At 45.6% G+C, this 25,788-nt stretch overlaps 1 long non-coding RNA gene across 1 annotated transcript in view; it reads right to left on the bottom strand.

Annotated features, from left to right (window-relative positions):
- The window catches only part of LOC141166214 (uncharacterized), an 84,870-nt gene extending 60,486 nt beyond the window's left edge, over positions 1 to 24,384 (bottom strand). The window contains exon 1 of the long non-coding RNA XR_012251260.1: positions 24,293 to 24,384. This is a non-coding gene — a long non-coding RNA (uncharacterized lncRNA). The remainder of the gene's footprint in view (positions 1 to 24,292) is intronic.
- Positions 24,385 to 25,788: the final 1,404 nt, after the last annotated feature.

The following is a 25,788-nucleotide window of genomic DNA, read 5'->3' as shown; positions in this document are numbered from 1 at the left end:
CTAAACAGTGGAAACTCCCCACAAGTGACCCCATTTTGGAAACTAGACCCCCCCAAGGCACCTATCTAGATGCATAGCGAGAACTTGGAACCCATAGGTGCTTCACAAATTGATTTGTAAAAATGAAAAAGTATTTTTTTTCCACTTTTTCATTTTTATGAATCAATTTATGAAGCACCTGGGGGTTCCAAGTGCTCACTATGCATCTAGATAGGTGCCTTGGGTGGTCTAGTTTCCAAAATGGGGTCACTTGTGGGGGAGCTCTAATGTTTAGGCACACAGGGGCTCTCCAAACGCAACATGGTGTCCGCTAACAATTTGAGACGATTTTCCATTCAATTTGTTAGCGGACACCATGTCGCGTTTGGAGAGCCCCTGATGTGTGGAGCTCCCCCACAAGTGACCCCATTTTGGAAACTATACCCCTCAAGGATTTTATTAAGGGGTATAGTGAACATTTTGAACCCAGAGGTACGACACAGAATTTGATAACATTAGGTCATCATATTGAATAAGTTGTCATTACTCTTGAGCGCAAGTGCTCGCTACTTGAGTTTGCATCGGGTACTCAAGTATGCACCATGTATCACGGGTGCTCAAGTGAAATGCTCGAGTCCCCGCCCGCATGTTTCACGGCTATTAGACACCCCAAAAAAAACATGCGGGGATCGCTCGTGCATGGCAGGCAATCCCCGCGAGGTTTTTTTGGCCGCGAAGCATATGGGGCGGAGACTCGAGCACCCGCGATGCTTAGTGCATACCCGAGCACCCGATGCAAACTCAAGTAGCGAGCAATTGCGTTCAACACTAGTTGCCATATCGTCATCTTTTTTTTTTTTTACTTTTGAAAAAAAAACAACCCCAACCCCAGCCCTAGCGTTTATTTTTTACGCCGTTCCTCTTGCGGTATAATTGATGAGATTACTTTATTCTTTGGGTCGGTGCGATTACAGCGATACCAGAATCATATCGGGTTTTTATGATTGACAGCTGTCACACACTAAAAGACACATATTTTGTAAAATCTAGTTTTTGCATCGCCATATTTTGGCCGACAGAGTCATGTGACGGCTTGTTTTTTGCGGGATGAGTTGACGTTTTTATTGGTGCCATTTTCAGGCATGTGACATTTTTTGATCGCTTTCTATTCCAGCTTTTTGGAGGCTGAATAAACAAAAACCAACAATTCAGGAAATGTGTTTTTTTTTACATTTTTTTATTCTGCTCCGGATGTGGTAAAATTGATAAGGTAGCTTTATTCTTCGGGTCAGTACGTTTACAGCGGTACCACATTTATATCGTTTTTTATGTTTTGGCGCTTTTACACAATAAAAGCTATTTTATAGAAAAAAATTTTTTTTTTGCATCGCTTTATTCTGAGAGCTGTAACTTTTTTATTTTTTCGCTGATGGAGCAGTATGGTGGCTAGTTTTTTTGCGGGACGAGATGAAGTTTTCAGCGATACCATTTTTATTTATATTTGTCTTTTTGATCGCGTGTTATTCCATTTTTTGTTTGGTGGTATGATGATAAAGCATTGTTTTTTGCTTTGTTTTTTTTTTTGTTTTTTTACCGTGTTCACTGAAGGGGTTAACTAGTGCAACAGTTTTATAGGCCAGGTCGTTACGGACGCGGCGATACCAAATATGTGTACTTTTATTGTTTGTTTGTTTGTTTTTCTTAATAATATTTATTGATGGGTACATTATATTTTTATTTTTAGTGGATTATTTTTTTTATTTTTTTTTTATATTTTTACAATTTTTTTTTTTTCACTTTCTGGGAGTTTTTTTTACTTTTTTACTTTGTCCCACTATGGGACTTTCACTTTTTTTATTCTGATCGCCTGCATGGCACAGGAATCAGACAATGTGAACTGAGGTCTAAGATGGCAGACATACAAGAAACAGAGGCATGTTCACACTAGCAAAAAAGAAGCAAGACAAAAATATATCTCATACCCTACCATAATTATATATAAATGTAAAGCAAAATTGCATAATAAATATAGGGTACTTAGTGAACTATTTTTGATCAAAAAAAGTATACAAGCCGTCCCACCAGCGGCAAGGTGACCCTAAATTGGGACGGTACCTATACTGCCTATATTAAAAACCTTACTGTATATCAAAGTTGAAGTAATGCATATAAAAGGGTAGACAAATAGGACCGGGTCCCAACTCCAGACCACCTAGGCCCGTGGTAAGCTACATATATACCAATCAGCTCAACAAAGGGCATGCCACACCCTTAAATTGCACAGAATGCAAACAAGTCAAAAAACCAGACAATGTGAACTGAGGTCTAAGATGGCAGACATACAAGAAACAGAGGCATGTTCACACTAGCAAAAAAGAAGCAAGACAAAAATATATCTCATACCCTACCATAATTATATATAAATGTAAAGCAAAATTGCATAATAAATATAGGGTACTTAGTGAACTATTTTTGATCAAAAAAAGTATACAAGCCGTCCCACCAGCGGCAAGGTGACCCTAAATTGGGACGGTACCTATACTGCCTATATTAAAAACCTTACTGTATATCAAAGTTGAAGTAATGCATATAAAAGGGTAGACAAATAGGACCGGGTCCCAACTCCAGACCACCTAGGCCCGTGGTAAGCTACATATATACCAATCAGCTCAACAAAGGGCATGCCACACCCTTAAATTGCACAGAATGCAAACAAGTCAAAAAACCAGACAATGTGAACTGAGGTCTAAGATGGCAGACATACAAGAAACAGAGGCATGTTCACACTAGCAAAAAAGAAGCAAGACAAAAATATATCTCATACCCTACCATAATTATATATAAATGTAAAGCAAAATTGCATAATAAATATAGGGTACTTAGTGAACTATTTTTGATCAAAAAAAGTATACAAGCCGTCCCACCAGCGGCAAGGTGACCCTAAATTGGGACGGTACCTATACTGCCTATATTAAAAACCTTACTGTATATCAAAGTTGAAGTAATGCATATAAAAGGGTAGACAAATAGGACCGGGTCCCAACTCCAGACCACCTAGGCCCGTGGTAAGCTACATATATACCAATCAGCTCAACAAAGGGCATGCCACACCCTTAAATTGCACAGAATGCAAACAAGTCAAAAAACCAGACAATGTGAACTGAGGTCTAAGATGGCAGACATACAAGAAACAGAGGCATGTTCACACTAGCAAAAAAGAAGCAAGACAAAAATATATCTCATACCCTACCATAATTATATATAAATGTAAAGCAAAATTGCATAATAAATATAGGGTACTTAGTGAACTATTTTTGATCAAAAAAAGTATACAAGCCGTCCCACCAGCGGCAAGGTGACCCTAAATTGGGACGGTACCTATACTGCCTATATTAAAAACCTTACTGTATATCAAAGTTGAAGTAATGCATATAAAAGGGTAGACAAATAGGACCGGGTCCCAACTCCAGACCACCTAGGCCCGTGGTAAGCTACATATATACCAATCAGCTCAACAAAGGGCATGCCACACCCTTAAATTGCACAGAATGCAAACAAGTCAAAAAAACAGGTTTTTAATATAGGCAGTATAGGTACCGTCCCAATTTAGGGTCACCTTGCCGCTGGTGGGACGGCTTGTATACTTTTTTTGATCAAAAATAGTTCACTAAGTACCCTATATTTATTATGCAATTTTGCTTTACATTTATATATAATTATGGTAGGGTATGAGATATATTTTTGTCTTGCTTCTTTTTTGCTAGTGTGAACATGCCTCTGTTTCTTGTATGTCTGCCATCTTAGACCTCAGTTCACATTGTCTGGTTTTTTGACTTGTTTGCATTCTGTGCAATTTAAGGGTGTGGCATGCCCTTTGTTGAGCTGATTGGTATATATGTAGCTTACCACGGGCCTAGGTGGTCTGGAGTTGGGACCCGGTCCTATTTGTCTACCCTTTTATATGCATTACTTCAACTTTGATATACAGTAAGGTTTTTAATATAGGCAGTATAGGTACCGTCCCAATTTAGGGTCACCTTGCCGCTGGTGGGACGGCTTGTATACTTTTTTTGATCAAAAATAGTTCACTAAGTACCCTATATTTATTATGCAATTTTGCTTTACATTTATATATAATTATGGTAGGGTATGAGATATATTTTTGTCTTGCTTCTTTTTTGCTAGTGTGAACATGCCTCTGTTTCTTGTATGTCTGCCATCTTAGACCTCAGTTCACATTGTCTGGTTTTTTGACTTGTTTGCATTCTGTGCAATTTAAGGGTGTGGCATGCCCTTTGTTGAGCTGATTGGTATATATGTAGCTTACCACGGGCCTAGGTGGTCTGGAGTTGGGACCCGGTCCTATTTGTCTACCCTTTTATATGCATTACTTCAACTTTGATATACAGTAAGGTTTTTAATATAGGCAGTATAGGTACCGTCCCAATTTAGGGTCACCTTGCCGCTGGTGGGACGGCTTGTATACTTTTTTTGATCAAAAATAGTTCACTAAGTACCCTATATTTATTATGCAATTTTGCTTTACATTTATATATAATTATGGTAGGGTATGAGATATATTTTTGTCTTGCTTCTTTTTTGCTAGTGTGAACATGCCTCTGTTTCTTGTATGTCTGCCATCTTAGACCTCAGTTCACATTGTCTGGTTTTTTGACTTGTTTGCATTCTGTGCAATTTAAGGGTGTGGCATGCCCTTTGTTGAGCTGATTGGTATATATGTAGCTTACCACGGGCCTAGGTGGTCTGGAGTTGGGACCCGGTCCTATTTGTCTACCCTTTTATATGCATTACTTCAACTTTGATATACAGTAAGGTTTTTAATATAGGCAGTATAGGTACCGTCCCAATTTAGGGTCACCTTGCCGCTGGTGGGACGGCTTGTATACTTTTTTTGATCAAAAATAGTTCACTAAGTACCCTATATTTATTATGCAATTTTGCTTTACATTTATATATAATTATGGTAGGGTATGAGATATATTTTTGTCTTGCTTCTTTTTTGCTATGGCACAGGAATGCAGCACCATCCCTGTGCCATGCAGGCAGTCAGCGCTGGACAGGGAGAAGATAGTTTGGAGATGCACTGCGCATGTCTAAACAATCTTACTGCTGTCTGGTGACCCGGATGTTGTCATGACGACATCGGGTCATCATGGCAACACCCGGGAAGCCGAGGCAGACAGCGCTGGAGGCCGGAAGAGGAGGTGAGGGTTAATGTGCTGGGAGCGGTCATGGGCTGTAAAGGTGTTAAATACCTGACCTGTAGGTAACTATTTTGAACAGTAAACCGGTGTCAAAAACTTTGCTGACACACTGAAAAAAAATTTGAATGGAGGCCAAAAATGGCAGTATTTCCAGCGCAATTATATGTGATCCATGTGACGGACAAACCACAGTTTTAAATAGCTGGATTTTTAGTGCTGTAATATGGAAAGGACCTGGCTGTATTCTGCAGTGCCAACAAGCAAATGGCGCAGAAAAACGGTGTTCTCTGGATTGCTTTTTAAGCAAATAATGAGGATTAAGATTCAAAAGAAATTATTCCTGGCTCCTTAGACCTTGGCCTTTGTCTAGAAATGTCTAACAGCAGCAGAAGGCAGAACTGGAATGGGGACTCTTGTGCTATATGCACTGCAGTCTGCTATATACACTGCCTGCCTGCCTATATACACTGCCTGCCTGATATCTCTGCAGATGGATTAGTCCTCAGAAGGACTGTTTGTTGAGATGGATATGTGTAATGTACTTGTTTTCTCCCTACACTACCTAATACACAACCAAATCTCTCCCTAGCTCAGCAGCACCTCTCCCTACACTGCCTGATTGCGGAGTAGACTGACGAGCACAGCAGAGCCAGGTCTGATATAGACCTGATGACGCTGTGCGGCCAGCCAATCACTGTAATGCCACAACCAACTTGGCTGCGGCATTACAGTGAGTGGCAGGCAATCCCTGCATGTTGATTGGCGGTCTAAAGAGTGCCAAACATGCAGGGAGGGGACCCGAGCATCCGCCCGAGCATCTCGCAAGTACTCGACGAGCTCCAAGCATCTCGAGTACTGAGATGCTCGGGCGAGTACCGAGTACTTGCGAGTATGCTCACTCATCACTAATCGCCAGTAGTGAGGAGGAGCATAGAAAGTGTTAGCAGGAAGGAGCAGGAGAGGGCAGGAGGTGGCTGTCTGTACTTAGAGATGCAGGATTGTATGTTGAGGAATAGTTCTGAGGAGGAGGTGAGGTGGATGGGGATGATGGAGGAAGAGATGACCAGTTCCTTACTAGGTGTAGGGATTAGGGGGGTTAGTAGAAAGAGAAGGATTATAGAGAAGAGAGTGAAAACAAACAGGAACATTGTTTACTGTGACTAAGTATCTAGTTACAGTACCTTCAGTTCCTCTCAGGATGAATTTAGGACTAATTCAGAGCTGTACACTTCTATGTTACACTTGTATGGTACACTGGCAAACGACATGTCCTGCAGACGTACAGCTCACAAATATATTTGCTATAAAGTGCAGGCAGCTGTTAAACAGAGGGGAGTGGACTCTGCTCATCTATATCAGATAATTAACACTGGGCCACATGCAGGATATTTAAACCTGAGTAAACAAGGAGGTCGTAAATAAGAGTGGGGGTAGAACAATGAGTAGGTGAAATGCTTACCAGAGACTAATGCCAGCAAAGAAGGGAGAAATCACAGCATAGGAAAAGTTGGGTTGCATACCAGAGACTAATGCCAGCAAAGAAGGAAGAAATCACAGCATAGGAAAAGTTGGGTTGCATACCAGAGACTAATGCACAATGGGTATACAGTGGGTAAGGAAAGTATTCAGACCCCTTTAATTTTTTCACTCTTTGTTTCATTGCAGCCATTTGGTAAACTCTAAAAAGTTCATTTATTTTCTCATTAAAATACACTCTGCACCCCATCTTGACTGAAAAAAACAGAAATGTAGAAATTTTTGCAAATTTATTAAAAAAGAAAAACTGAAATATCACATGGTCATAAGTATTCAGACCCTTTGCTCAGACACTCATATTTAAGTCACATGCTGTCCATTTCCTTGTGATCCTCCTTGAGATGGTTCTACTCTTTCATTGGAGTCCAGCTGTGTTTAATTAAGCTGATAGGACTTGATTTGGAAAGGCACACACCTGTCTATATAAGACTTCACAGCTCACAGTGCATGTCAGACCAAATGAGAATCATGAACTCAAGGAACTGCCCAAGGAGCTCAGAGACAGAATTGTGGCAAGGCACAGATCTGGCCAAGGTTACAAAAGAATTTCTGCATTACTCAAGGTTCCTAAGAGCACAGTGGCCTCCATAATCGTTAAATGGAAGAAGTTTGGGACCACCAGAAGTCTTCCTAGACCTGGCCGTCCAGCCAAACTGAGCAATTGTGGGTGAAGAGCCTTGGTGAGAGAGGTAAATAAGAACCCCAAGATCACTGTGGCTGAGCTCCAGAGATGCAGTAGGGAGATGGGAGAAAGTTCCACAAAGTCAACTATCACTGCAGCCCTCCACCAGTCGGGCCTTTATGGCAGAGTGGCCCGACGGAAGCCTCTCCTCAGTGCAAGACATATGAAAGCCCGCATAGAGTTTGCTCAAAAACACATGAAGGACTCCCAGACTATGAGAAATAAGATTCTCTGGTCTGATGAGACGAAGATAGAACATTTTGGTGATAATTCTAAGCTGTATGTGTGGAGAAAACCAGGCACTGCTCATCACCTGCCCAATAGAATCCCAACAGTGAAACATGGTGGTGGCAACATCATGCTATGGGGGTGTTTTTCAGCAGTAGGGACAGGACGACTAGTTGCAATTGAAGGAAACATGAATGTGGCCAAGTACAAAGATATCCTTGATGAAAACCTCTTCCAGAGTGCTCTGGACTTTAGACTTGGCCGAAGGTTCACCTTCCAACAAGACAATGACCCTAAGCACACAGCTAAAATAACAAAGGAGTGGCTTCAGAACAACGCTGTGACCATTCTTGACGGGCCCAGCCAGAGCCCTGACCTAAACCCAATTGAGCATCTCTGGAGAGACCTGAAAATGGCTGTCCACCAATGTTCACCATCCAACCTGATGGAACTGAAGAGGATTTGCAAGGAAGAATGGCAGAGGATCCCCAAATCCAGGTGTGAAAAACTTGTTGCATCATTCCCAAGAAGACTCATGGCTGTACTAGCTCAAAAGGGTGCTTCTACTCAATGCTGAGCAAAGGGTCTGAATACTTATGACAATGTAATATTTCAGTTTTTCTTTTTTAATAAATTTGCAAAAATTTCTACATTTCTGTTTTTTTCTCAGTCAAGATGGGGTGCATAGTGTACTTTAATGAGAAAAAAAAATGAACTTTTTAGAATTTACCAAATGGCTGCAATGAAACAAAGAGTGAAAAATGTAAAGGGGTCTGAATACTTTCCGTACCCACTGTATCTAATACCTCAGCATGTATGCAGAAAAGGGGAATACAGAATTGACCATTTGTAGTACCTATATATCTCAATTTCCAAAAGTGTAGGTGGATAGAGGCTACGCTTTTGGAAATTGAGATATATAGGTACTACAAATGGTCAATTCCATATTCCCCTTTCCAGCATACATACTGACGTATAAGATATACCCATTGTTTCATGAAATGAGTATCTCTTCATATTCACCTTTTTTGTGGGTAGCCCTATGAAAAAAGCCTGTTATTGTACAAGAAATGGCTATTGGCAGCGTATAATTATATTTTATCATCTGATGGGCTAATAAAGTCCTCGTCTTTTTTTCACATCTTGGAGTGCTGCCTGCCTTTCTTTTTTGTATCTATCTATCTCTCTATCTATCATCTATCTATCTGTCTGTGTATCTATCTATCTATCTATCTATCTATCTATCATTCTTCACTGCTTGTTACATCTACTTCACATGTGGTAGTTCTCCCATTGGCACAAAGTATTGATCTTTTAAAGACATGGACACATGGTCATCACTATGCATAGTGTATAAAAAGTGAAATCCATTGACAAGAGTGGATGACAAGAAGAGGAATGTGGCAATTGATGGTCTTGTGGATTATGGCACTGTGTGCATCTTGACCCAAATGCCTCACTGACCATGTATAGTAATGATTGGGGAGGCAGAGATGGCTTCATCATGCCCTCAACAGAAGTACCCCTGCAGAGCATAAACTGCTACACATAAAACCTTGCAAATTAATTGGTTATGTCACAGTGGCAGATAGTGCAGATGCATGGGAAAAGGTACACAAGAAATATCTTAGGAACAGTTTTGATAGTTGACATTCTGTAAGATGAGAAAGCATGCACTGCTGATTAATTATCTAAAACAGAAAAAATATAGCGACTCAAATGTACAGGTTAGCTGACCAATTGAGTAACCTTTTATAGATATCTATTCTTGTTTGCATGATAAAATTAACCATGTAGGCAAACTGATGTCCATTGCATGGTGCAGGCACTTGAATTTGAATTTTACAGCCTCTATTGCTATGCAAATCAGTGAGGGAGGTTAGGAAGAAACAGGTGTTTTGTTCCATACAAGTTTTAGTCCTAGAGCTTATGGCCACCTGGTCTCTGGATGCCTGACAGAAGATATGCTGGCAACATGTCTTCTGAGCAGGGATGTAGAGCAGTAAAGTGGCAGCATGACCAAGTCATACTTGGAGATGTTGGAAGAACTTTGGCAGCATGGGAGAGAACAGTTCCAGTTGACTGTTAATAGGTTTTGTGCAAGCTAACTTGAGGTGCAATTCTGTGGTATCATCCGTAATTAATCCTAACCCCTTGCAATGACTTGACTGGTCAGATACCCATGTTGCTTTCCCTAGGATAGTCCTCAATAGATTGTCAGACAGCGGATAGACAGTGGATTGCAGGATGGGCACAAGACACAACCAGGACAATTCAGTAAAGGTGAAAGTAGGATGTCAGGTTCATAACTGGTAATGTCAAGCTGGGTCAAAATGTGGAATACTCTTGTTTTTATATAGCTTGACAAAAGCAGTTTGTGGCCGAAATGTCGCTGAGCTGATTTTTTTGTGCTGTGATCAGTAAAGAAGTTCATTGAGGAAGATACCAGGTGCCTTGGATATTTTTTCTTGGAATATTTGGCAATACAGGGGAGAGTTGAAAAAAGAGAGCAAAACGAGTAGTGCATAGGATCCCATGACATAAATTCAAAATGTAGGATAGTCAGGTCAAGCAGAGTCAGGCAAGTCGGGTTAAACACTGGGACTCAAGCTGCATGATAAGCGGAGAAGGGCCAATGTGTCCCATGGTTATTACAGAGCTCCAAACAGGCCAATATGCCATCTACCAGGGAGATGAAGTACCTTGGCTCTTATTGTTTTTTGATAACAGGAGACCACTCACATGCCTTGCCAGTAGGACAGTGTTTTGCAGGGGAGCTCTAAAACACTTTTGTAGGGAGAGGGATTCTACATCAAATGAAATTATACAAAAAGAGGGCCAAATTCGTCAACATAGTGCACACGTTTTAAAAATTTGGCACAACATCAAAAACAGTCTTCAATTTTGTCAACCTTTTAATGAGACTTTTTAGAGCAAAAAGTTGTATGTTTCTCAAAATGGTGCAAAAATTGCATCGAAATATCTGGCGTACATAAAATCCCTCCAGGCTAGGACTGCAGTACATTTGAATCATATTTTGCAACTTTTTAAAAACATTTGTAAACTTCAAGTTCCATTTACTGTAGTGAACAAAATAAACAAGCAAATACATAAACAATAGACTTGTAAAAGGGCACAAATGAAAAGATGAATATAGTGCAAACAAAAAATGCACAAAACACTAAAAACTCGACAAAAAAACAAGCATAAATGTAATAATGAATTGGGCTCTTGGCCTTTCATATACATTAGGCAAATGTCAGCCGATCCTCCTGATATCAACGGGTTTGTCGGACAATATAATGTGTATAGAGGCCCTAGACAATTTATTGTTGGGGGAAATTTTGATCCAGCATGTTCGATTTCAGATTGATGATCATATTGTCTCTCGGCGTGACATGTCTGGCGATAGCTCTCCAACAGTGAACATGTGGCGCCCCTGTGGATTCAGTCGCCACAGAGGTACTGCATCTCACCTAGAGGTGTGGTACCCCACTCTCAGGTAAGGAGGGAGTACTCCCTGGGACCCACCCACCTGCATCCAACACTATGCCATTCCAGACCAGCAGGAGGGGCAAGATGCATGAATCCACTGCTGACCCCTGTCCCTGATTGGAAGGGGGAGGGGGACCAAGAGAGGGGGAACCATGTAGTGGGTGTGGGTGGAGGAAGTAGATCAGGGGAGCACCGTCAGAAAGAGTATAAGAAGGAAGGGAACCATCTAGAAGCAGTTCAGTCAGGTCAGTACAGTACAGAGGAGAAACAGTGGGGAGTGGGAGCTCAGAAGGAGCTCCGCTCAGGAGAAAGGAGAGTGGGCCTAGTCTGAGAGGACCAGGAAAGAGAGAGAGAGGACGGGAGAGGAGGGAAGGCTCCAGAGACAGAGGGGATCCCAGGGGCACGGTGAGTGCAGGAAGCCACCCGTGCGCCTGAATCTACACGGACGTGGAGGGATCAGGCCGCAGAGGGGACCGGCCCCTAAACTAGTGGAGAACAACCAGGCTCAGCTAAATAACCGGTGGCTACTGTACTTGCAAGGTGCAGCTGCCAACTACCCTACCGGGTCACTACCACTGTGACATCCCCCCAGCATCGACCGGCCCGGCTACCGAGTACCCCACGGCCCAGGGGTCATACTCGGCGTCACGAACAGGATTCGAAGCCCGGTATAACTGGGTACTGTGCGCCTATAGACTGTGTTTGATACTGAATGTGGCGCCCGCCCCAGAAGAACGGGCGCCATTATGTGCGTGATAAAAGACAACAAGAAACCTTCCATCGTGGGCCGGGTCCCAGAATGGCGCGCGCCAAAAGTGAAGCCACCCATGCGCCTGAACGGACGTGGAGGGATCAGGCTGCAGAGGGCACTGGCCCCTAAACTGGTGGAGAACAACCAGGCTCAGCTAGATAACCGGAGGCTGCTGTACTTGCAAGGTGCAGCTGCCAACTACCACAATTACATCGCCGAAAAGGTGGCCGCGTAGGGTCCAGAGGACTGCACGTCGCCCAACAAGATCCGAGGCTACCGGCTTGGGACACTGATTGTGAGGCGCAGGGCAGGAGGGTGAGAGCCAGTGCAGGGAAGACGACCGAGAAAGGAACATAGAAAGGGATCCCGCTTAAGTACTCCTGAAATACTTGAGAGCTGTTGAACCCCTTCCTTGGTGAACACAGGATGACGTGGGCGGTTATAATCCGGAAAGTGTAACCTGAGGAACTTAACAATTGTGAGTAAAACCTGAAGACTGCACCCCACTATGTCCTGGAATTATTGCTGCGCCATCACCAGCCCTGCACTACACAGCACCAGCAACATCTACCTCATAAAATCCCATCTACTGCCCTGGAGCTAAGCTCTGCCTGTGGAGAGCTGAACCAACTCTGCTGCGTCACCATCAGCCCCAGTGGATCTGCACCGCAGCGGCGATCCCATATAGCCAAATACCACAGGTGGCGTCACGAACATTATCTCTAAAAACTTTATTCCCCTTTTACTTTTCCTCTTTTATTGACCACCCTGGGTCATAGACCGGGTCACTGCCACTGTGACATCCCCCAGCATCGCCCTGCCCGGCTACCGAGTACCCCAAGGCCCAGGGGCGTGTTATAAACACATGAATGCTCGGCCAAACAACTGAATTGCAGGGCTGGCTGAGATAGCTGCCAAACGATTGGCCAAACCATCATTCAGCCGACATCTATCTAATGTGTGGCGGGCTTTAAAAGGTAACATGTCATGTCCCAAAATACTATTAACCTACAAATATAGGGTTAATCTACAGATTAATAACGTTAAAATGCTGTTCAGCCACCTTATGAAAGTGCGGCTATCAGGAGACAATGAACTTTACCCCTGCCGGGAACCACTAGCTTTCAGTCATAGAGGCATGCCTGGGGCGGGTTCAGTCACCGCTCTGTACACAGTGCGCGGTGGCTGTAAGCATGCCCCTGTGAGCGATGACAGTAGCAGCTCCAGGTATGCCTCTATGACCGAAAACTGTACTTTGCTATGAGGTACATTTCCTCCTAGTAGCCACACTTTCAGTAATGTGGCCGGACAGCATTTTAATGCTATTAACCTGCAGATTAACTCCATATCTACACTTTAATAGTATTTGGGGTCATGACAGGTTCCATTTAAGTGACTGCAGAAGTCTGTGGTTCCTTCCCATACAATGAGGCCTTGATCAAGACCGGTGATTTTCACATTGGCCTTGATGAGGGGCTGTGCTGGAGTCAGACGCTCCTGATTCATTAAGAGGAGCATGACTTTCAAAGAATCAGGAGGGTCTGACAAGTGGCGTGCACCTTAGTGTGCACCTTGCCACAAATCTTATTCCAGTCAGAATCTGGAGTAATATTTATGGCGTAAGTAACACAGCTTCTTTTCATGCCCCGGCCCCATCCTAGCTCCACCCACTTTGTCAGAGCTGCGCGAAAATGTTGTGAAAAAGCCATAAGTCCCAAAATTTAGCGCAGCCTTGCATTGCGCCTGTAACGGGTCTGGGAGGCGGAACCTCTGAGCAACTTATACAAGGGGGCGGTCCTTGTAAGGAAGCAGGTGGCGACCAGGGAAGACAGGCAGGTAGTCACAGCAGGTGACCGGGACAGTCTCTGGGTAAACGGGCAGGAGGTCACAGCAAGTGACCGGGGCAGTCTCTGGGTGAACGGGCAGGAGGTCACGGCAAGTGACCGGGACAGTCTCTGGGTGAACGGGCAGGAGATCACAGCAAGTGACCGGGACAGTCTCTGGGTAAAGGGTAGGTACGACCTGTGACGGCTGAGCCTCCAGGTAGGCTAGCAGGCAGATGGCAGATGTGTGCTCCCAGGTGAGCAGGCAAGAGTCTCTGGACTGGCAGGTGGTCACAGCACGTGACGGCGGAACCTCCTGGTAGGCTAGCAGGCAGGTAGCAGGTGGGCGCTCCCAGGTGAGCGGGCAAGCTGGTCCATAGACAGACTGACAGGTGTCGGAAGGCAGACCGTCGGACCTCAGGCTAGCAAGCAGGTAAGCGGATAACAGGCAGGAATCAGACAGCAATCTGGCAGGAAACTGGCAGGTAACTGGCAGGTAACTGGAAACGGGACCTGAGGGCTGAAGCAGAGTAGTGAACAGTGCAACAACATTGCTTGGGCACCTCCATTTTGGAGGAGGTGCCTTATATATGGTGAAGTCCTCCGGCCATTGGCCGGGGACTCCTTAGGACGGCGCGCCCTAAGCACCGTGGCCGGGAAGGAGCACGCGCTGCCAGCAGAGCGGGAGGAGGACGCCGGGCTCGGAGCGGAGAGGTGAGGGGAACAGCGTCCCTGCCTAGCAGAGGGCAGGGACGCCGACGCTACAGTACCCCCCCCTTTAGGCCCCCCCTTTTTTAGGCCAGACAGAAATTTAGCAAGGATGAGAGGGGCATGGATGTTCTCCCGGGGCTCCCACGTTCTCTCTTCAGAACCAAACCCCTTCCAATCTACTAGAAAAAAGGTCTTTCCTCTTACTCTTTTTGTGGCCAGAATGTTCTCTACCTCAAACTCGTTTTCAGCGGAAACCGGAGCAGGAGGCGTACCTGTAGACTTGGAAAAAGAGTTAAGTACCACGGGTTTGAGGAGAGATACATGGAAGGAGTTAGGGATCCGCAAGTTGGCCGGGAGGTTCAATTTATAGGCCACCGGGTTGATCTGACTGATGACCTCCAGAGGACCGATGAACCGAGGCCCTAACTTATAGGAAGGAATCTTGAGCCGGACATACTTGGACGAGAGCCAGACCTTATCCCCTGGACGGAATTGAGGAGGATCCAGACGTTTTTTGTCAGCATGTCTTTTCATACGCTCGGACGACTGAAGGAGTGCGGACCGGGTACTCTCCCACATGGAGGAAAATTTGTTAACAAGAGATTCCGCAGCCAGATTATCCACCGAGGTGGAGACGGGAAATGGGATCCGAGGATGCTGACCGAAGACTACAAAAAACGGGGATTTGGAGGAAGATTCGCTCTCGTGATTGTTGTAAGAGAATTCAGCCCATGGCAGGAGATCCACCCAGTCAGAATGGTGGGCATTAACGAAGTGCCGGAGGTAACTGGTCAGGATCTGATTGATCCGCTCCACTTGACCATTAGACTGTGTGTGGTAAGCGGAGGAGAAGTCCAGGGTGACGTCTAGCAATTTACAAGTGGCTCTCCAGAAACGTGAGGTGAACTGTACCCCACGATCCGACACGATGTGGAGGGGCAGGCCATGAAGACGGAAGATGTGGCGGATAAAGTCTTTAGCCAGCTCGGGTGCAGACGGGAGGCCTGGCAGGGGAATAAAGTGAGCCATCTTGGAAAAGCGGTCAGCGACCACCCAAATGACCGTACAACCGGCAGAGACGGGGAGATCAGTTATGAAGTCCATAGCAATATGCTGCCAGGGAGCAGCAGGCACAGGAAGCGGAAGGAGGCGACCGGCTGGCAGGTGTCTCGGGACTTTGTTGCGGGCGCAGGACACACAGGCAGAAACAAAGTCTATTACGTCCTTGTGCAGGGTAGGCCACCAGTAGTGCCGGGTAATAAGCTGGAGGGTCTTTTTCTGACCGGCGTGGCCAGCTAGTTTAGACGAATGGCCCCAGTGTAGGATCTTCTCCCGATCAGGTACTGAAACGAACGTCTTACCGGGAGGGAGACGATTTAGACTCACGGGAGCCACCTGCATTACTCTGGCGGGATCGATGATATGTTTAGGTTCTTCCTCGAGATCGGACACCAGAAAGGATCGGGACAAGGCGTCTGCTTTGATGTTTTTGTCAGCCGGGCGAAAATGAAGAACAAAATCAAAGCGAGCAAAAAACAAGGACCACCGGGCTTGGCGTGGGTTAAGTCTCTGGGCATGCTGGAGATAAGCCAAGTTCTTGTGGTCAGTGTAAATTATTACCGGGTGAAGAGCCCCCTCGAGTAGGTAACGTCACTCCTCCAATGCCAGCTTGATGGCCAATAACTCTCGGTCTCCTATGGAATAGTTGCGCTCAGAAGAGGAGAAGAGTTTGGAGAAGAAGCCACAAGTTACCATTCTCCCGGAAGACGATTTTTGGGTAAGTACCGCTCCGGCTCCAGAGGAGGAGGCGTCAACTTCCAGGAAGAACTGCTTGTTGCCGTCCGGGCGATGCAGCACCGGGGCGGAAGAGAAGGCATGTTTTAAGGAAAGAAAGGCCTCCTCTGCTTCGGGCGGCCACTCTCTGGGATTAGTGCCCTTACGGGTGAGCGCGGAAATTGGGGCAGTCCGGGAAGAGAAGTGCGGTATGAAGAGGCGGTAGTAGTTGGCGAAGCCCAGGAACCGCTGAATAGCCTTCAACCCCTCCGGTCGAGGCCATTTCTCGATGGCAGACAGTTTCTCTGGATCCATTCGGAGGCCGGTCTGAGAAATAATGTAGCCCAAAAACGGAAGCGAGGTCTGCTCAAAGAGGCACTTCTCATATTTAGCGAAGAGGTGATTCTGCCTGAGCCTGAGCAGGACCTGACGAACATCCCTCCGGTGAGTCTGGAGATCCGGAGAGAAGACCAAGATGTCGTCCAGGTACACCACTACACAGGAGTAGAGAAGGTCCCGGAAGATGTCATTGACCAACTCTTGAAAGACGGCAGGAGCATTACAGAGACCAAAGGGCATTACCAGATATTCATAGTGGCCGTCCCGGGTGTTGAATGCAGTCTTCCATTCATCCCCCTGACGGATACGGACCAGGTTGTACGCCCCACGGAGGTCCAGTTTGGTGAAGATTCTAGCCCCCCTCAGACGATCAAATAACTCCGGAATGAGCGGAAGGGGGTACTTATTCTTCACCGTGATCTGGTTAAGGCCTCTATAGTCTATACAGGGACGGAGAGAGCCGTCCTTCTTTTTAACGAAAAAGAAGCCTGCTCCCGCCGGGGAGGTAGATTTCCGGATGAATCCCCGGGCCAGATTCTCCTCAATATATTCGGACATCGACCGGGTCTCAGCAGCGGACAATGGGTAAATACGCCCACGGGGAGGCGTAGTACCGGGTAACAGGTCGATAGGACAGTCGTATGGTTTATGAGGGGGTAATGTCTCTGCCTCCTTTTTATTAAAGACATCAGCAAATGACCAATAAGGAATCGGAAGTCCAGGTAGATTAGTTGGGGTAGGAGAAGGACGGACGGGATGAACGGGAACCAAACAAGTCTTATGGCAGTCCTGTCCCCAACGAAGGACTTCTCCGGTCTTCCAGTCAAGCACGGGTGCATGTTTCTGGAGCCAAGGTAGGCCTAGTAAGAGGGCGTGAGAGAGTCCAGGCAGAACATGAAAAGAGATGCTCTCAGAATGCAGCATTCCCACCTGCAGAGTAATGGATTCGGTGATGAGTTGGATGGGACGTGGTAAGAGGCCCCCATCCACGGCAGCGACAGATAAGGGTACAGCCAGAGGTTTGGTGGGAATGCGGTGTTTTTCTACCAGGGACTGTGAAATAAGATTCCCGGCTGCTCCAGAGTCAAGTTGGGCTAGTTTGAAAAAACGGTTCTCCCTGCAGATAATTGAGACTGACAGCAGCAGAGATGGAGAGGATTTATTCTTGTCTAGGTCGACCTCTCTGAGCGAACCTAAACACAGGCGTTTCCCGACCTCTCCGGGCAGGTACGGATCCGGTGCTCCTTGCTACCACAGTAGAAGCAGCTCCCCTCGGCACGGCGTAAGTCCTGACGGGTTTTGACCATCTTGGTCTGGTCGACCTGCATAGGCTCAGGAGAGTGTACCTGGGGAGAAACGGAGGGAGTGACGGGTTTCTGGAAGGTAGGAGCTAGACGTGGAAACCTCCTCTCACGGGTGACCTCTTTGGCACGCTCCTGGAACCGTAGGTCAATCCGGGTGGCAAGAGTTATTAAGTCATCGAGAGTGGTAGGAATGTCCCGACTGGCGAGTTCATCTTTAATACGGCCGGACAGACCCTCCCAGAAGACAGACACCAGAGCGTCGTTATCCCAGGCCAGCTCCGAGGCAAGGGTACGGAACCGTATGTCATATTGGCCCACGGTGAGACTTCCCTGACGGAGGCGTAGCAGAGACGATACGGATGAGGTCTTCCGTCCGGGTTCGTCGAAGACTTTCCGGAAAGCCGTGAGAAAGGCAGGCAAGTCGGACACCAGGGGGTCTCCTCTCTCCCATAGAGGATTTAGCCAAGCCAGTGCCTCCCCCGTGAGATGGGACATGATGGAGGCTACTTTGGCCCGGTCGGAGTTAAACTGGTGGGACAGGAGTTCAAAGTGCAGGGTGCACTGGTTTATGAAGCCCCGAGCCAGAGCGGAGTCGCCTCCGAAGCGAGGAGGTGCAGAAAGCCGGGGTCCGGAGCAGGATACCATGGTATTGGTGGGCAGCGGAGCTGCCGGGTTGCGAGTCAAGACACTAGCGGTGGTTGCTGGTGGAGCAGTCAGAGTGTCCAGGCGAGAATTGACATTCCGCAGGTGACTCAGGATGGACTCCTGTTGGGACCTCTGACGGGACAGTTCATGACAAAGGTCCGAGAGCGAGGGAGCTTGGGTGCCACCGGGTTCCATGGCCCGAGCAAACTGTAACGGGTCTGGGAGGCGGAACCTCTGAGCAACTTATACAAGGGGGCGGTCCTTGTAAGGAAGCGGGTGGCGACCAGGGAAGACAGGCAGGTAGTCACAGCAGGTGACCGGGACAGTCTCTGGGTGAACGGGCAGGAGGTCACGGCAAGTGACCGGGACAGTCTCTGGGTGAACGGGCAGGAGATCACGGCAAGTGACCGGGACAGTCTCTGGGTAAAGGGTAGGTACGACCTGTGACGGCTGAACCTCCAGGTAGGCTAGCAGGCAGATGGCAGATGTGTGCTCCCAGGTGAGCAGGCGAGAGTCTCTGGATAAGCAGGTGGTCACAGCATGTGACGGAGGAGCCTCCAGGTAGGCTAACAGGCAGGTAGCAGATGAGCGCTCCCAGGTGAGCGGGCAAGAGTCTCTGGACTGGCAGGTGGTCACAGCACGTGACGGCGGAGCCTCCAGGTAGGCTAGCAGACAGGTAGCAGATGAGCGCTCCCAGGTGAGCGGGCAAGAGTCTCTGGACTGGCAGGTGGTCACAGCACGTGACGGCGGAACCTCCTGGTAGGCTAGCAGGCAGGTAGCAGGTGGGCGCTCCCAGGTGAGCGGGCACGCTGGTCCATAGACAGACTGACAGGTGTCGGAAGGCAGACCGTCGGACCTCAGGCTAGCAAGCAGGTAAGCGGATAACAGGCAGGAATCAGACAGCAATCTGGCAGGAAACTGGCAGGTAACTGGCAGGTAACTGGAAACGGGACCTGAGGGCTGAAGCAGAGTAGTGAACAGTGCAACAACATTGCTCGGGCACCTCCATTTTGGAGGAGGTGCCTTATATATGGTGAAGTCCTCCTGCCATTGGCCGGGGACTCCTTAGGACGGCGCGCGCGGCCCCTTTAAGAGGGGGGGAGCGCGCGCGCCCTAAGCACCGTGGCCGGGAAGGAGCGCGCGCTGCCAGCAGAGCGGGAGGAGGACGCCGGGCTCGGAGCGGAGAGGTGAGGGGAACAGCGTCCCTGCCTAGCAGAGGGCAGGGACGCCGACGCTACAGCGCCATCATTTTGTGACTTTTTTAAGTTTTTTACACCAGTATTCTGGCATAAAATCTTTGATGAATTGGGCCTTGAGCCATTATACGGCAATCTGCTATCAAACTTTGCCCTATTGAATGATCCTACTATCATGCATGCATGACATTATCTCAGCTGCAATAAATTTTACAGCTTCTAGGCAGGTCTACAGGTTCATATGCAGGAAGTTTGGAAATTATCTATACAAGCAGGTTCCCTGACATAATATGCATATTTTTATTATGGGATGTTACTTATGTGAATACCTTCAGACTTAAGATTCATACAATCTTTCTTGGCATGTATTAAAGTTTCACTATTTTAACCCCTTCACGACATCGGCCGTACATGTACAGTGCTGTGGGAGGTATGTTCCTTCAAACCGCCATACATGTACAGCGTGACGATCGTGCGGGCTCACTCCAAGCGCCAGAGCGATCAAAAGTGGATGTCAGCACTATATGAGAGCTGACACTCTGCAGCAATGCCCATGATCGGTGCCAGCACCAATTGCCGCTATCAATAGTGACAGAGACATCGATTGGCATAGCAGAGGGAGGGAGCTCCCTCTCTGCTCCGATCGGCACAACGCAATTGCAATCGCAATCACAAAAAAGGTCACCGTATTTACACATAAAGTAGGGTCATCATAAATTACACATACAGGTGCGTCTCACAAAATTAGAATATCATCAAAAAGTTCATTTATTTCAATTCTTCAATACAAAAAGTGAAACTCATATATTATATAGTCATTACAATCAGAATGATCTATTTCAAGTGTTTATTTCTGTTAATGTTGATGATTATGGCTTACAATGAAAACACAAAAGTCATTATTTCAGTAAATTAGAATAATTAACAAAAACACTTGCAAAGGTTTCCTATGCAATTAAAAAGGTCCCTTAGTCTGTTTCAGTAGGCTCCACAATCATGGGGAAGACTGCTGACTTGACAGATTTCCAGAAGGCAGTCATTGACACACTCAACAAGGAGGGTAAGCCACAAAAGGTCCTTGCTAAGGAATCTGGCTGTTCACAGAGTGCTGTATCCAAGCATATTAATGGAAAGCTGAGTGGAAGGAAAAAGTGTGGTAGGAAAAGGTGCACAAGCAACCGGGATAACCGCAGCCTTGAAAGGATTGTTAAGAAAAGGCCATTCAAAAATTTGGGGTAGATTCACAAGGAGTGGACTGCTGCTGGAGTCATTGCTTCAAGAGCCACCACACACAGACGTATCCAGGACATGGGCTACAAGTGTCGCATTCCTTGTGTCAAGCTACTCATGACCAATAGACAATGCCAGAAGCGTCTTACCTGGGCCAAGGAGTAAAAGACCTGGACTGATGCTCAGTGGTCCAAGGTGTTGTTTTCAGATGAAAGTAAATTTTGCATTTAATTTGGAAATCAAGGTCCCAGAGTCTGGAGGAAGAGTGGAGAGGCACATAATCCAAGCTGCTTGGTCTAGTGTGAAGTTTCCACAATCAGTGATGGTTTGGGGAGCCATGTCATCTGTTGGTGTAGGTGCACTGTGTTTTATCAAGACCAAAGTCAGCGCAGCCATCTACCAGGAAATTTTAGAGCACTTCATGCTTCCCTCTGCCGACAAGCTTTTTGGAGATGGAAATTTCATTCTCCAGCAGGACTTGACACCTGTACACACTGCCAAAAGTACCAATACCTGGTTTAAATACAACAGTATCGCTGTGCTTGATTGGCCAGCAAACTCGTCTGACCTTAACCTCATAGAGAATCTATGGGGTATTGTCAAGAGGAAGATGAGAGACACCAGACCCAACAATGCAGACGAGCTGAAGGCTGCTATCAAAGCAACCTGGGCTTCCATAACACCTAAGCAGTACCACAGGCTGATCGCCTCCATGACACGCCACATTGATGCAGTAACTGATGCAAAAGGAGCCCCGACCAAGTATTGAGTGCATTTACTGAACATACATTTCAGTAGGCCAACATTTCGGATTTTAAAATCATTTTTCAAGCTGGTGTTATAAAGTATTCTAATTTACTGAGATAATGACTTTTGTGTTTTCATTGGCTGTAAGCCATAATCATCAACATTAACAGAAATAAACACTTGAAATAGATTACTCTGTAATGACTCTATAGAATATATAAGTTTCACTTTTTGTATTGAATAACTGAAATAAATTAACTTTTTGATGATATTCTAATTTTGTGAGAAGCACCTGTATTTGGTATAGCTGTGTCTGGAACTACCTAATCTATAAAACTACCCCACTAGTTAACCCCTTCAGTGAACACAGTAAAAAAACAAAAAACGTGGCAAAAACTATGCTTTCTCATCATACCGCTGATTAGAAGTGGAATAAAACGTGATCAAAAAATCAAATGTAAATAAAAATAGTATTGCTGAAAACGCAATCTTGTCCCACAAAAAACAGCTTCATCAGCGTAAAACTGAAAGAGCTATAGCTCTCAGAATAGAGCGATGCAAAAAAAATAATATTTTCTATAAAATAGTTTTTATTGTGTAAAAGTGCCAAAACATAAAAAAATTCTATAAATGTGCTATCGCTGAAATCGTACTGACCCAAAGAATAAATGTGTCCTATCACTTTTATCACATGCTGAATGGCATAAAAAAACCTCAAAAAATAATTCCTGAATTGATGGTTTTTGTTCATTTTGCCTCCCAAAAATCAGAAAAGAAAGTGATCAAAAAATGTCATGTGCCAGAAAATTATACCAATAAAAAGGTCAACTTGTCCCGCAAAAGACAAGTCATAACATGACTCTGTCATCAGAAAAGTAGAAAAATTATAGCTCTCAAAATATGGCTTTGCAAAAACTTTGTTCTGCAAAAAAAAGCATCTTTTAGTGTGTGACAGCAGCCAAACATAAAAAACTATATAGATCTGGTATCACTGTAATCGCACCGACCCGAAGAATAAAGTCGCCTAATCACTTATACCGCACGAGGAACAATATAAAAAATTAATAAAACCAATTCTTCACTTGATGTTGATTTGTTCATTCTGCCTCACAAAGATCGCAGTATGGCTCGGCTCACATCTATCCTGCGCTCTGCGCTGAGCGCTTACACTGGGGTTTCCATGTACAGAATCATTGATCACATTGTGTTTGTTTGTTTTCTGTTACCATGGAGACACATAGTGCTGTACGCTATACAAACAAAACCATAGTAGTTATAACTTCAAACTTATTGCAAAGTTGCTTCATTTTCCATTAGTTGTGATATAAAAGTTGTTATAGTTGCAAAAGACATAGATTGTCTAATAAACATATATCACAATTTCTTATTAAAAAAAATCCTACCTAAAAGTTAAAGCAATAGCAAAGTGTGACCTTTATGTTTTAGTTACAGACATTGGCATTTTTAGTATCTTTATTTCTGTAAAAGTGAGTCCTACAGGCGTAGCATGTTGGTTGTTACCGTTTGGCTACTTTATTTAACAAGGGGTATAAGAAGCTTCCAGACTTGATACAACTTAGACCAAGGCCTGTTAACCTATGTCACTCCCCGGCATCTCTGTCTCTTCTCCTATGTCCAACATCTCATGTATCGTCACTCTCTGCTGCTGGGCCTGCCAGCTTGGCGTCTTATTCACCGACATGGATCTCCTGCTGGGATCTCTGGTGCAGTCTTTCTAGCACGTGTGGCTTTGCATGCGTAACTGATGTGTGAGAAGCCAATGCCCCAACGATCAATGCCTGTGCATTAAGATATTGGACCTATTCATTGAGAGTTTGTTATGTTCAGTATGCTTGGCATTGACCCAGCTTGTCTTTTAATCATGTCTATCAATCTGATACCTTTCACAACCTTGGTCTCAGGGTGGTCATCCCAGCCACACAGGGCCAAAGAGGTAAGGGGGCTCTCATCCACCTGTAAATCAAGTAGAATTATGCTTCATGATGAGCTATTGGACTGCAAATGGCCCATTTATTGTTCTTGCACAGGAGCACTCTTCTGTCTGTGTGTGTTTCTGCTCAGTCTGCCTGGTTGTTGAGAATGGGCTCTGGTTGCTGTGACCTACGTCCATATGACTATGTCTTATTCCTGGCATCTCGTCACCGTGTGCTGGTTTCTTCAGCTCAGTTTTACATCAGATATTGCTAACATGCATCATTCCAGGCGTAGTGACCTTGGGATTCCCTACCATAAAGTCCAGATCCAGTTATACAGGTTAAAGCCAGGTAAATACCAGGAAATCCCTTAGACTCTACTCCTGGGATGAGCCCAAAGTCAAATCCATAGTAACCGAGATGGTCCTTATCATCTACAGTAAAGTACATAAGAATAAACTAAGATTATCACTCTTATTTTAACAACTCCAACTACTCATAACGACAATCTATCAGTGTGAATGCATAAAAACGAGAAAAAATGTCCTACTTTTGTGATTGTTATTTTATGGTTTAGGAAAACTGTATTATGTAATTAGTCCCCAAATTTGATGATGCCAAACAAATTGTAATGATATAATAACCATGAGACAACAATCTTGCTTCCTGTACTTAAAGATAAATAGATAAATACCTTTCTCTATTTTCCTGAATTGTTTTTTCCTAACTCTCTTCCGCTTTCTTCCTCTTACAACAACACACAGCATGCTGAGCACCTCCCATATTTCTTATCTAAGATGTGTCAACAGATACTGCAACTGCAGAGTTATTTTCTCAGGATGCCTTGTGGAAGGAAAGGTTAACTTTCTCTATGGCCTTAAATATGGTTTATAACACTCAGGAGAGCTGTCATCAAAATGACAGGATTTCTAAAACTAGAAAGTTAAGAGTTCCAAAAGTTTATATTACATTTTTAATTTACAAAGTACCATTAAAATCACTTTACAGACATCATTACTATCCCCATTGGGGTCACAATCTAAATCCCCCTTCAGTATGTCTTTGGAGCGTGGGGGGAAACCAGAATACCCAGAGGAAAGCCAGAAAAACACAGGGAGAACATACAAACTCCTTGCAGATGTTTTCCATGGTGGAAATTGAAGCATTGAAACATAACAGTGCTAACCACCGAGCCTCTGTGTTATGCGTTCACATAAGCCAAACCACTTGGTAGATCCCAAGACCTCCCTAATGTTCACCCTTTCAACCCCGTACAGAAATCTCCTTTGCTTCAGAGGCCCCTTGGGTTCTTTCCACAGAGTAGATGCAGGTCGGTGTGTAACGTGGCGTGGGGCAGTAGTCGTGGGCGAGGGACTGACCCTGGAACCCCAACACACTACATGGAAGATGCGGTACTGGCTGGGTGTGTGGACTTTGGTATTGTGAGCTGTGTGTTCATGCAGGCCATATCCTGCCTCTGTTCTCGGCTGGCCAGGATCATAAGACAACTTGAGAGTCCAACAGTTCGTCTTAAACATTAATTCTTTACTTAATGGAGTAAGGGGGAAGACCAGGGTGTAAGTACTTTCAAAACAAGGGATCCGGAACTGCCGGGGTTGTGCCTCTTGTTGCAGGGAGAAGACAGACTGGGAGACAGGAGTCAGGTGACCGGGAAGTTGGGGGTGTGTCCACAGAGAGAGCTCAGGAGTCAGGTGACCGGGGAGCTGAGCTTGTGTCTAGGAAGAGGGTGGAAAAGGAGTTTTTGCGCGGGAAAAGCGGCAGTGGACAGTGGAAGTCAAGCGCGACTAGAGGGAGAAGAGGCGCAGGATCCCTGGAGCCGAGCAAGTGAGGTGCACTGTTATGGACTAGGGGCTCAGCGGGTCAAACCGGAGACCGCCCGCTGCCGCCAGAAGACGGAGCATTGTTTAAGCGGGGAAGCCGGAAGAAAGTAACACCGGCACCAGCCGGCAACTGCCTTGTGAGGAGCAAGAGTCAGCTAAGTGAAAAAACTGCCGATTACAACCGTGTCAACTCTGCTACATCTAGCCCAACTGTGGATTGTCAGTTATAGCATATTACCTGCTACTCCCCTTGTTGTCCCCATATTTCTTGTTACTCCCTGCGTGGAGATTGACCCTGTTACAGTAAATCACCCTTGTTTATTAACCCTGTACTGGCTGCTGTGTTCCT

This window comes from Phyllobates terribilis, unplaced genomic scaffold (genome assembly GCF_046119375.1).
Source record: "Phyllobates terribilis strain yellow unplaced genomic scaffold, ASM4611937v1 Scaffold_1__5_contigs__length_1240528914, whole genome shotgun sequence".
Lineage (NCBI taxonomy): Eukaryota > Metazoa > Chordata > Amphibia > Anura > Dendrobatidae > Phyllobates > Phyllobates terribilis.
The sequence above is the reverse complement of the archived record's forward strand: the minus strand, read 5'-3'. Positions and strand labels throughout refer to the sequence as shown.